Source organism: Trachurus japonicus, chromosome 9 (assembly GCF_045865225.1).
Source record: "Trachurus japonicus isolate A0001 chromosome 9, Traja_1.0".
Classification (NCBI taxonomy): domain Eukaryota; kingdom Metazoa; phylum Chordata; class Actinopteri; order Carangiformes; family Carangidae; genus Trachurus; species Trachurus japonicus.
In genome coordinates, this window is record NC_140915.1 from 17,024,615 (window position 1) to 17,037,356 (window position 12,742).

A 12,742-nucleotide genomic window follows, 5' to 3' on the forward strand; every position below is an offset into this window, starting at 1 on the left:
TTGTGTGTTTTCATCTGTTGACAGCAAATTGAGAGATACAAAGAAATGAAAATAAAAAGACAGGTCTGGACACTGAAATGAATGGCTGCAATCACACCCACTGTAAGAGATTATGTTCAAACTTTACTTCACTCCATGAGAGCAGAGGAAGGTTAGAGAAATCATTTTTGCTATATACAGTAGTAGAGTGATTCATGAAAACAATTTTTCATGTAACCTCACCTTAACATTCACCTCAGTTATTTGATCTCCCCAGCAATTTAGCAGAACCACAGAATGAATCATCTGCGAGTCCATCAGTGTACTCCCACATGTTATTGGAGCAATGATAGGAGGACTACTCACTAACTAACCACCCGCTGACTGACCTTTGTCTGTTATTCCACTTCAACACTACCAGGGAAATCCAGTTCTGCTGCTTTGTCAATTTTCACCATAATAAGCTGTATTCTGTATGACAACAGGTGGCTGCTTTTTGTTTTAAAAAAAATCATTCATTCCCCCTGTTCAAATACAACCAGAGTTTGGATGGAAATACAAAAAGGAGAGATCTTGCTTAAACAATAGACAAGTTAGACTGTATTTCTTGGCATTGCAACATGATCTCGGCATCATTTCTTCATGGCCAGTCAGAATGACAAGCGCGGTATAACTCGGCATATTGGCGTCGGTGAAAATGCTGCAAGACGTGTCAATATTTTATACCAACATCTGAGGCTAACTCGGCCCAGATGTCTAACAAGGAGAAAGGGTTGTTAACTTTTGGCAAGACACTGACATTTCCTCTGTGAAAATAATTGGCCACACAACACAACAATAAAGGTACACAGAAAAAGTAAAGCAACAAAGCGCAACTGAGGCAACTACTAGAAAGTGTTAGGGTTAATTAAATGATAAATAGTTTCTAAATAATTGGAAATATGTATCTACACACAGAGGCAAGAAAAATTAAGTAACCTTTGTCCTAAAATAGTCGCAAAAGTTATTATGAAGAATTAAGAACAAACACAAAATATTCTAAATAAAAACACATAAATCATTGTGTTGTTCTTGACCTTATTAGAAAACATCATTAAAACACATCCTGCACTTCGACTAATGGAGTTAACAAAAGTTAATTGGAGTCAGGGGTTATCAACCCTGAGGTCCAATCAATGAAACAAGATGTGAGGTGTCGGGTAGAGCTACTTTGACTCCGAAAAAACACAAATAAAACATTCAAAGGTCTAAATGAGACATTGTGAAGCATGCTTTCGAAGAAAAAAAAAAGACGTTTAAGGCATTTTTCTTTTGTTCAGAACATATGAAGCTAGAGCCAGCAACCAGTTAGTTTAGGTTGAGGCACATGGCCAAGAATATACCTTTTGGCAAAAACAAACAGTGGTTTCTTGGTGCTAACTTAGCTAGCGTCTTCATCATGTACTGTAAAAGTGGTTTTGAGCCAAGTTGAGCTAAGCTAACTGACTAGCACTGCTGGAAGCATCATATATGATTACTTCATGTAAGATAATAGATAATTGAGGCATTTAGGGGTCAGTATAGAAATCAAAATTTAGAGAAGAAAAAAAATATCTTTATCGTCCATTGCAAGAGCAGTGGAAATTCATCCTTGATGTAGCTATAAGAAATTAAGAAGAAAGGCTGCTACAACACTGCAGATAATTAGCTAGAACACGTGCACCCCGACAAAAGGTATTGTGACTATTTACCTTGGTCTCTAACATTATTTGTTCATGTGGACTTGTTTGCTTTCACTCTCTTTAGTGTGTCAAAGGAGCAGCTGTAAGCCTGTAAACCAGCTTTAGCCTGAAGCTGAAGGAGCTTTGAAGAATGTGATCTCAGACAGAGGATTAGCTCTTTGCTAATTATTTGTAGCCTATTTCCTTTTTATTATTATTTTTTCTTCTTTTTTTCAATCTATCATAAGCTTCCTGTGATCCAGAATTAGCACACAGGTATGAAAAAAACATGCGTGGATGATGGAAGTCATGAGCATGTGAAAAACAACATTTGGTATACCGTATCAAAAAATGGAGACAAGTGGACAAGTTTGGGTTTCTGCAGACTTTTATTTGACTGTAAAAGTCTCCAGCTGCGTCTGTCTTGCTCATCAACATAATATGAAACTGTTACAGGAGTAGCCTACTTTAAATCACCACCTGTCCCGTCAAGCTATAGCTATCCATGTTTTGCATTTATTTCCCCTGTAGCAAAGAAACTACTTCACTTGTCGAACAGTTTCTGGTGAATTAGCCGTTGTTAGTCCTGTTTGACAACGTAGTGGATCCAGCGCTGGTGACACAGTTGGCCGACCTCACTAAACAGCACTGTCAAAACCTCACAAGTGGTCTGCAGTTCTCCTTTTGGCTCTGTCATATGGCATTTTTCCATTACTTTGCTTTTCATTACAGGGAGAAATGAAGGGAATCTGTGTTGTTCATCATAGCTACTTAGTGAGAAACGTAATGAATCAGTGAGCTAAGTTGACCTCAGAGTTTGGACCGAGTCCTGCCGCTGAAGGAATCCCCCTGGCCGCGGCGAGCTCTGATGTGAACCAGTGAGTAAACAAATGAGTCGTAAACACAACAGATGGGACAGACGATGACTAATCTCATCTGTCCAAAGAGAGAGTAACAGAACGTAGAGCACAAACGATCAAAAGCGGAGGGGGGTGTGGGAGAAAGAAAGAAGGGGTGGAATGGGGATGGGAAGTTTGTGTTTTCCTGTCCCGCGCATTGTCAGGCGAGCGTGACGGAAAACACTTTCATTTCAGACGCCAAATGCTCCACATCGTGCTGCCGCCTCCATCGGTGTCACCACTGGGCTTATCAAACACAAATCACTGAAATCATGAGTGCTGTCATTCATCACAGGTTTTTTGTGACAGGAAGGGCTGAATAAGAAAATGCAAATAACCTCACACCCCTCACACACCCCCAAAATTGTCTATTTTTTCCCCCCTTTCACTCAACCTGTCATTACCGACTATTTTTATTCTTACTAATCTCATTTGGAGGCGAGTAAAGCTGTCCAGGAAATATTAAAGCCACAAAGGCCGTCCGTGACAGCAGCCTCCCCCCAATCCTCACCCTTTAAAGTCACCCAATTTAGGAGGACGAGTTGATTTCTTCCACTCTTCCATTTCCACCAACCCCCCCGCCCCCCCCATCCCATTCAACACATGAACCTTTTGTTCTGTGCCAGTGGCACCCATGTATTATAGATCATTAAACCGCTTTCATCTCCTCTCTTTGAGATGCATACTGTTTTCCCTTTGAAAGCGATAAGCATGGTGCAGCACGAATGAGCCACGACTGGAAAAAAAAAAAAAAAAAAAATCAAGAAGAAGAAGATGGGCGTTTTTTTTTTTTTTTTCGCGTGTGTATTGAAGAGGAAACTGCCACCAGTGTGGAAAAGAGCAGAGCAAGCGATTCGTCACAGCCACTGGCCAAACATCCTTGTTCAAATACCCGCCCTGAAGGCTTAGATTTCCCACCTTTGGCCCAAACACACAGACACAGCTTTCACACAAATGTATCACGGCGCTCATGCATAGCCACGGATGCACATGCAAACATTGAGAGATCATATAGCTTTGGATGCACGGTCACAGATTCATGGCTCACACACCTGCACCTGCACACAAACACACACTCTCACTCTCTTCCTTCCATCAGTTCCCATATCTATCAGTCTGGGGTGAGAGATGATTTGAAGCGGCTCAATGTTTTGATCATTAGTTTGGACTCATGGAGTGCAGCAGCAGTGAAAAATGAGACTGCTATCTCATGGCCACCTGTTCTTTTAATAAGAAAAAGAACAATTCCTCATCACAGGATGAATTGGCTACCTGATGCCCGGGGAAGAAAACCATGTTGGTGTGTGTGCACACTTTGGTTGAGTGTTTACTGGTGGCTGCATGCATGTGTATACGCCGGAATTCAATTCTACCTACATGGTGTCTGTGGGTATATATTGTGTGTATATACACAACAAAACTGGGATAAAAGGTAACACATACATCTTCCTGTAGTGAAAAGATAATACAGTAGATATCAGGTAGTAGAGCGCTGCAGGCCTCTGTGGGTGAGGGCGGTGAACGTGTGTGCGCTTTTATTTGTGACAAATGAAGATGCTCTGGCATAGATCAAAGGATCAAAATAGATAAGACAATATACAATTACATATCAAGTTATAATAAATAAAATAATAAAGAAATCCAAGCTGACATTACTTCAGTTTACTTCAAATCCACTGTGTTGATTTTTTCTTTGCCTTTGAAGGATTGAACACAGGAATCTAATGCTTTATAATATGAATAGGATAATTTCAAAGCCATGCAACAACAAAATGCCGACAAAATAACTTTTATATTATCAACCAAATAAAATCAGAGTCTTCATACAAGTGTAGGAAATCGACCAGTTTATCATTTTTATCAGCAAGTAGAGTTACAGTAACTCAGGAACACGGACTGTGTTGATGTTGGTTTATACTAACAGAAGGTCACATCTGTAGATTGGGGACAAATAAAATGAATGGTATTATGGCTTTTTTATATGGATTGGGAGTCATATAGACAAAAAAAAGACACACATTAAAAAAGAACAGAATCTACCAATAAAAAAGGTGCATGAAAATCATAATAACAAAATCCTAGGAGCTATGTTCAATATATGTGAATTCAGTGCCAATGCAGTATACGTACTGTGTTCAATATGTAAGGGCAGACTCCAAAACAAGTTGGCTTTATGTCAGCTGGAACCACAATCTATCCCACAATGTTGTCATGTGGCGTGCATGATGTGTGTCATGTCCTCTCGCAGAAGCAAAAGCAGAGGTTGTGTGATGTTGTTTATCTATCATGTGCGAGCATTTGCCCGCTTGGTTATGTCTGCATTGTGCGCCTGTGGATTTCCATTCATTGCCTTGCATGTGTTAGTGGATATATATATATATATATAGAGGTATGTGTGTGTGTCTGCCTATAGAACATAGCATGATACCAGGGAAACACGATATGGTGCTCTTCCGTTTGGGGATCCAATTGTCATGCCAGAACAGTAGGAGGAACATTTATTCAAGTCAGTGATGCTGAGATGAAAGCAGAGAGAGCCGAGCAGCCGGCCTGGTTTTCTCGCTGCTCTGCTGTGAGCAGACAAACAGCGATCGACCAGATTGATGTTTGGATTTGTTGGAGATAATGCCAAGGTGCTTTGGTGAAGGCAACAGAGCTAAACCCAAAGTAAACTGTGCTAAACTGAATGTTATGGTTTTGACCCACTTCCAGATTGTAACCTTTCCCTTCCCTTTGTCTTTCTCTCTGCCGGCATTTGTTTTAGCTTCATGCATTATTTGCTTTAGGCTCGCATTACTTACAGTGTCTTCAAAGGGTTGGTTCACTTGTATCACAAAACATTTTCTCACTGACCTCGGTACATATCTGATCATGATTAATGAATGCACATGGTTCTGGTTTTATTTGTCCAACCTTTCAGAATAAATTTGTAATTGTGTTTTTTTCAAAACATTGCAGAAAAAGAAATCTCAAAACCAGGACACAATCTATATCAACTGTAGATATCTACAAAATATATAAAAATGGTATTTTTAGAGTGAATAGAACCTTTCACCAAACTCTTCTATTGACAAATTTTGTGAGTTTTTAAACCTGTAATAACTGATTTCCAGCAAACTGCTGCGGCTGAAAACTGCAATGAGAGCATTACAGTCAAGCAAAACAAAATGATGTAACGTAAAACAGGAGCCACATGCTGAAAGACACTAAAACACTCTAGAGTGGGACGGCACAGACGCCTGATAATTCTCTGCTTCATTATATTAGTGAGGTCTTCATCCAAACTGTGCACAAGTAAAAGCAAATCAATGCTTGCTGCCTTTCATTAATGCTTTGCAAATATTAAAAATTTGGTTTATTGAGATAAGCAGCTGGAAGCGCAAATCTTCCAGTCGGGTGCCAGTTATCTGTAGCAGAGGAGCACGGCTCCAGTCAGACCTCGAATGGTGCAAAACAATGTAGAAGCAGATTGGAATGTGGTGTTTAGTCTCCTCATGGCTCCACACAGATTGTATGTTCTTCACAGCCTGTTTGCTCTGTTCTGATTCAGGGGCTAAAAACTATACAATTGTTTTTTTCTTTTGGGTCATTTGTGTTCACAAGGTAACAGTGCCCAAGCGGTACAAAGTTGTAAACAAATGCCATGCGCAAACCACTGTTTTCTCCTAAGAAATCTCGTTAGAAATCGTCGGGAAGGAGGAGAAGGAGGTTACCTGGGAAAAACAAAAACCATGGAATAGAGGTCTCAATGCCCAGGTCCAATCCGACCAGACCCAACCCTGAGTCATCTATTTTCGACCTGAACCACCCTTCCGGTTGTTGAGAATCATGGCACATCAGCAGCGTATTATTTGTTGTGTCAGGTTGCTGAGTCGATTATATTCTCACTACAAACCAACCGCTCCAGAGCTCAAATGGAAGCGAGCCGAGACCGCCCCTTCGTCACATGGGTGTTTTCTACCCGCTTGTTTTATCCCGCATCCGAGCGCAATTGCTGTTTCAGAGCAACTGCTCCAAACGAGCCAGGTCTGAATACACCCTCAGTTACTATTAAAGGGGAACTATGCAAGTCCGCTCGCTTTTCCGCTGTTTTGGTTACGCTCCTCTCGCCCATGTGTATTTGTTTACAACAAAGCTGGCGAAAAATCAATAAATGGAGCAGTGGATAACATTACATAACATATACGATGTTACGGCATGTGTGTTTGTGTAGTCTTAACCGTCATAAACAAAAGATTACAGGTTACGGAGCACATTTGTTCGCGGTGCCCAGAGACGAGAGCTGGGACACCGGGTCAGCGACTGAGTAACTACACTGATGTTGCAAGGTTGGTTTTCAGCTGTGAGACGCCAGGTGAAGGCAGAGAGCCTCACTCGTAACAAGTCACAAGTCATGTAGTTAACGATCACAATTACACCGGAGCTTTTTAATTAAGGTAAAAATGTAGCATAGCCACGGGAGAAATCCTGCTTAGTTCCTCTTTAAGTTGCATGCTTAATGGTCATAATGATATGTCTACTGCAGTTTATTGCAGTTTTCTTTCAGCCATACTCCACCTCAGACAAACATGCAAACTTTTTAACCTGAATTAATCAATTGTTGTTGGTTTTTTTTTTTTACACTTAATTTAATATTGATAACACAATGTGATCATGTCATTGCCTGTACAATTCAATAACTCTCAAACTTGATGAAGTACAAAATTTTAAACCGTTTGCCATTTTGCTCCTCCATTTTCGCCTCTCTTGTGAAATATGCTTAATTGCATGGACCTATTCAATAACGTTTCAAAGTGACAGCTTGAGTAAAACTACAATTGGATCGAGCTGCTCAGCAGAACACGATGAATCAATGAATGAATCAAATGGGTTTCTTGAGTGAATGGAAGTAATTTGACACAGGACACACTTAAATTAGACGTTCTGTTCGCCATAATGAACAGGTTTTGGCGCCTGAAGAGTCATCGTACAGATAATATACGGTCGACACTTTGTATAGAGTTGAAAAGAGGAACAGTTGGAGGTGAGCTGCGTCAGCTGTAGTAACTTATTTGATCCTTCTCCAAACAGGATATGAATAATTGCTTGTTTTATTTCGGGATGATGAGTCAGTGAACGCCTCCTTATTCTTACACAACCTCAGGCTGAACGTGAGGCGCCGGCACACGGATTCTCTGGATAAGACAACCAAGTCACATCTTCATCGATTCCCCCGCTCTCCCTCATGGTTGTGTGGGCTCCAACTCGTACGAGCTATACAGAAAGAGGGCGTTTGAAGGGGAACGACACGGACATCTCATCTGTTCTCGTTCAGCGTTTTGGAACACCCACGGCTCGACTGAAACAGTGATCATGATGCCTTTATATGAGGAAACTTGAACCCACATGTTTCTGTTTTGCCAAATGCTCAGCAGTGGTTGTGGTGAGCCTCTGGATGCAAGCCCGTGGGGGGGGAGAAGAAGTAGAATAAGGGAAAAAAACATGTTATCCCAGTGGCAAACACCAGGGGGCAATAGTAATCTTCACGGCCCCTCTATGAACCTCGACCCAGCAGTCTATGTGTGTGTGTGTGTGTGTGTGAGAAAGAGATCCTCAGCAGCATCTTCTCCTCCACAATCCTCAGTCCTAAAAAGCACTTTTTAAAAGGCTGTATGAAAATTCATCGTGCTTTCAAACCAACCTATTTTGGGAAATCGGTTGCTTGGCTTCTCTTAATTTTTCTCCCCCCCCCCCCCCACACCACTCCCCACATCCCAATACTCTGTCTTATACTGTGATGAGGATTTTGAGAAGACAGAGGAAATATTGGCAAGTTGCTGTGGCAGATTTAAACAAACGAAGGCACGAGCGATGATTCGAGACTGGTGCTAAAAATAGAAACATAATACCCCGACATGTCTCTAATTTTCCATAAATTACCTCAAGAACATATGGCAGCTACACACCCACACACACAGCCGGTGTATACACACACACTAACAGACACAGCACTTTCTTCCTCCTTCTTTATTTGTTTTTAACTCTGTCTTTCCCTCTTTTCTTTCTTCTGCTATTTCAAAAAGCATCTTGGAAGCCCAAACGTGCCACCATCACCATCACTGGGTGAGAGCACTCCATTTCCACAGACATGCACCGTAGTAAACACAGTAATCCCCTCCTCCATGTTTTAAGGATTAATATCATCTTTATTCATAAGCATAGCAGGAAAACTGCTGTCGCGCTCGACGAGGGGACACTCAGGCGACACTCGCACACAAACACATGCAGGCATGCGCAAATACCCATTAAGTGTCATGCGGGCCGGCTCAAACACACGTGTGTCCTCGTCTTCTTTCCGTGATGACACGATCTGTGGGTGGCAGATTGATTTGGTCCAGCGAGAGAGAGAGGGAGAGAGAGAGAGAGAGAGAGAAACAATCAGATCAAAGAGGATGGAGAAGTGAGAGAGAAAGAGAGAGAATAAGCAAGAGGGAGTGGGGGTGGAGGGATGGGAGAGGGAGAGGGGGAGAAAGAGAGAGAGAGAGAGAGAGCTCTTCCACTTTGACTTGATGGATTTAACTCTCATTCAAAGGGACAGACTTATGACACATGGGAGAGAGATTCGCTTTTCCTTCCTTTCATCTGCGGAAGTGCTACTGTTGGCTCTTCTACACTCACACACACACACACACACATACACAGACGTGGTTGTAACAACACCCACACACTCCACTGTCCTCTCTCTCTGCTCTACACACACACACAAACACACACCCCTCCAGCACTCCTCATCCTTCCCCTCTACCCTACTCTTCTCCAGTAGCCTCCCCCTCCTCTTTCCTTTCAGAGATGGCTCCAGCTCCAGCTCCAGCTCCAGCTAACAAGCCCAGGGCTCGGGGGTTGCATTAGCGAGGGCCCTTGGTCGGCGGTCCCCATCGCTGAGCTGGAGGACGGGTTTCAGAGCTCTGCTATCTACCTGATTGTCTGTGTGATAAAGGAATAAAGCTGTTAGAAGAGGAAGAGGAGGAGGACAAGGGGGAGTATCATCGTAATGGCCTTTGAGGGGCCACAAATTCGGCTCCAGGGGGCAAGATTGTGCGCCTCTGATTTCCCTGCATGCTTGGTACCCGGACTGATAACACACAGGCAAAGTGTGCATGGGGGGGCGCTTCGCTTCTAAAGATGTGTGTTTGTGAGGCATCTTGGTGGCATTTTCTTTATGACTCGTGTGTGTGTGTGTGTGTGTTAGTTTGTGTGTTTGTGCATTGGTCCCAGGCGAGGATTACCTTAGCACTCATTATCACTCACGGTGAAGATCATCATTATAGCTTTGCCTGCTCCGCATGGCTCCTGTACCTCCCTACAGTAACTCAACCGCTAATACCCACACTGCTCTGAGACGCACCGTGGGCTGCCTGCAGCCGGCATTAAAGGCAACACGCTTTACATGCAATGAAGCTGGCTAACAGGGATACTCTGCCTCATACTCTGCCACACACACACCTATAGTATATATCCACTAACACATGCAAGGAAGGATACAAGTTGCACGACATTAGCTGCAACTTAAAAACGCATGCATTCATGGAAAGTGCAAAGTCTCAAAAGCAGGCGAGCGTGCACGCCACTATTTAGTATTGTTTTGTCTGAGTGAAAGCTGCTTACAAGCTGCTCCAGCGGTTTACAAATCTGTTTCTGAGATTTCACTTTCACAGACCTCCCTCACGCCCATTGTTCTCAGTCTTGTGCGTCCCATTTGGGCATCGCAGCCGGCTCACCCCTTGATCTCACTTTCTCTGCACCGGCTGCATTGTTCCCCAGTGGAAGCTGGATACGAAATCTATTGCTTTGTAATGCAAATTCCATATGTGCTGCATGTACCATATATGCGAATTGAACTTAATTATTCTTCTATGTCATTCTTGTCATGATGAAAAAGAATCAAACTGTGATATAACGTTTTAAAGGCAAAATGTGAAAAGGGGGATGTTTTGTGTGTTGAATGTTGCAGCATCACAGCGTGGGCTCTGTTAATTATGTGATAGATAACATGTTGTCTTACTCTTTTTGAGTTTCACTGATGTGATGATGATGATAATTTTCCTGCAGGGTTGGAACTCAGTGGGGAAATGAAGAGGTTTCACGTGCCTGATTAAAGAGGAACTATGCAAGATTTTTACCTTAATTAAACAGCCTCGTGATTGTGATGGTTAAATTACTTACGGGGAAAATGGAGGCTCTATGCCTTCCACCTCGTGTCTGGCTGAAAACCAACCTGCAAGATCAGCACCTCTAACTCAGCGTCCTCAGCACAAGAGCTTGCATTATTTCCATTTAAGACTTACCCAAAACAGGTAAAAACTGCTTTTTACTGTGGTTGAAACTCAGCTGTAATTGTAAATACTGTAATATTTACACAATTTAAGACACTATGAAAATGGACTGTAGCATTTCTTTAGCCTTGACACTAGTCGATGATATCATCCAGATTAGAGGTTAGTAGGTCAACCTACAGACCCCGGATGTTAATAACAGGTAACTCCGGACTCAGAGGGGAATAGCACTAGCATATCATAACAAAATATTGGTGAAATGAACGAGTTTTGCGGCAGATAATGCGTTATTTAGAGGCTGCATTCTGTTGCCCCGTGTACTCGTATTATACATGGCTCTCGGCTGGATCTAGTTTCGTCGGAAGGACTTGTAATGACACCAAAGTTATCTGGGTGAGTTAATGATCGTATTTATGCTAGAAATAAGGTCCAGATTGTAAAAAAATGGAAATTCTCCTTTAAACCTCAATGAAAAGTCAGTAGAAGTAGTATTCCATTAATTTGCCTAAGCACTTCTAAGTTTGAGATTTTGTGAATTACAGTAGCACATACATACAGTAGTATGTCATATAGACTATCTAAGGAGGAATGCTAATGTTAGCTATCAACTTTTACCTGAAATTACGGTTTAGCTACCTAACGTTCGCTTGCGTTGCCTTTCATTACTGCTACAAAGTATCTTTTCATATTTTCGCAAACACAGCTGCATAGTAGCTATCGTACAATTACATGGTAGTTATTCTTCATTTAATGCTATGCTATCCTACTGCTGTGTTTCATTTAGGAGGGAAATATCCACTACTATTATTTGTCAGCTTTACATAAACAAATAAAATACTGTTATCCGAAACACCTCCTTTTCACCCTGGAGAAAAAGTTCAGCCTCATGATTATCATTGAATAATTCACACTCTCGGTTACCTGTTTTTATTTTCACCACATTAACACATCTTGGTGCGGCTCTACAAAAGACAAACAAATCCCAAAAGTTTCAGACTTGGAAGTTCTACCTCAGACGGACAGAAGAAACAAAAATGCTGTGAAGAGTTGAAATATATGCCACACAAGCTTTTGTCACACAAACAAAGTAAACCCTTTCCCCCCCTTTTTTCACTATTTGTCAAAAACTAATCTTGAAAAGCTGAAAGCTGCCACCTACTTCTTATTGCGAGGTGAAATATAGCTTGTAAAAGTACAAGCGTATTATTATTCATGAGTGACATCAAATCATATTTCACCTACATTTTAATGTTGACTGAGGAAAAAGTGGTGGGTTTGTGAATAATGTCATCTCAAACAGTTGAAGTTTTGATTATCTTGCTTCATGCCCGGGGAATAATAAGACTGAGCAGCCCACATAAGCAAGACAGAAAAATACTACTAATGCTTTTCATGTGCTTTCAACATAGTATAATGAGAACCTGAGTTGTTAAACATACTGTTTTTACAGCCTGGCTTGTAGCCGATGAAAACTTCACGCTGTAACGCTCAGAGTCTGATGGATGAACTTCAATCACTCATGCGGTAAGATCAGTGTAGAAAACACACGCCCCGGGGGATAGTTTTCTTGGAGTTGATCCTGCTCTCCTTTTAAATGCAGAAAAACAAAAAAAGAAAAATAGATCCTTCTTTGGTCTTTAAATGCAAATTCACTGTTATTTGTCGTACAGAAAAAAATTGAAAACCACCCAAAGGGCAAAGAGAAACTTCATGATTGTCGTTATCTTAGTTTTGTTTGACAAGGATAAGCTGATACAGAATGTGTTTAAGCACTTTTTCCCACTTCTGTACTTCTCCTTGACGAAGAAGAACCTGTGCTTGAAATGTCTTCTGACACCGCTGCAGCTCCGGT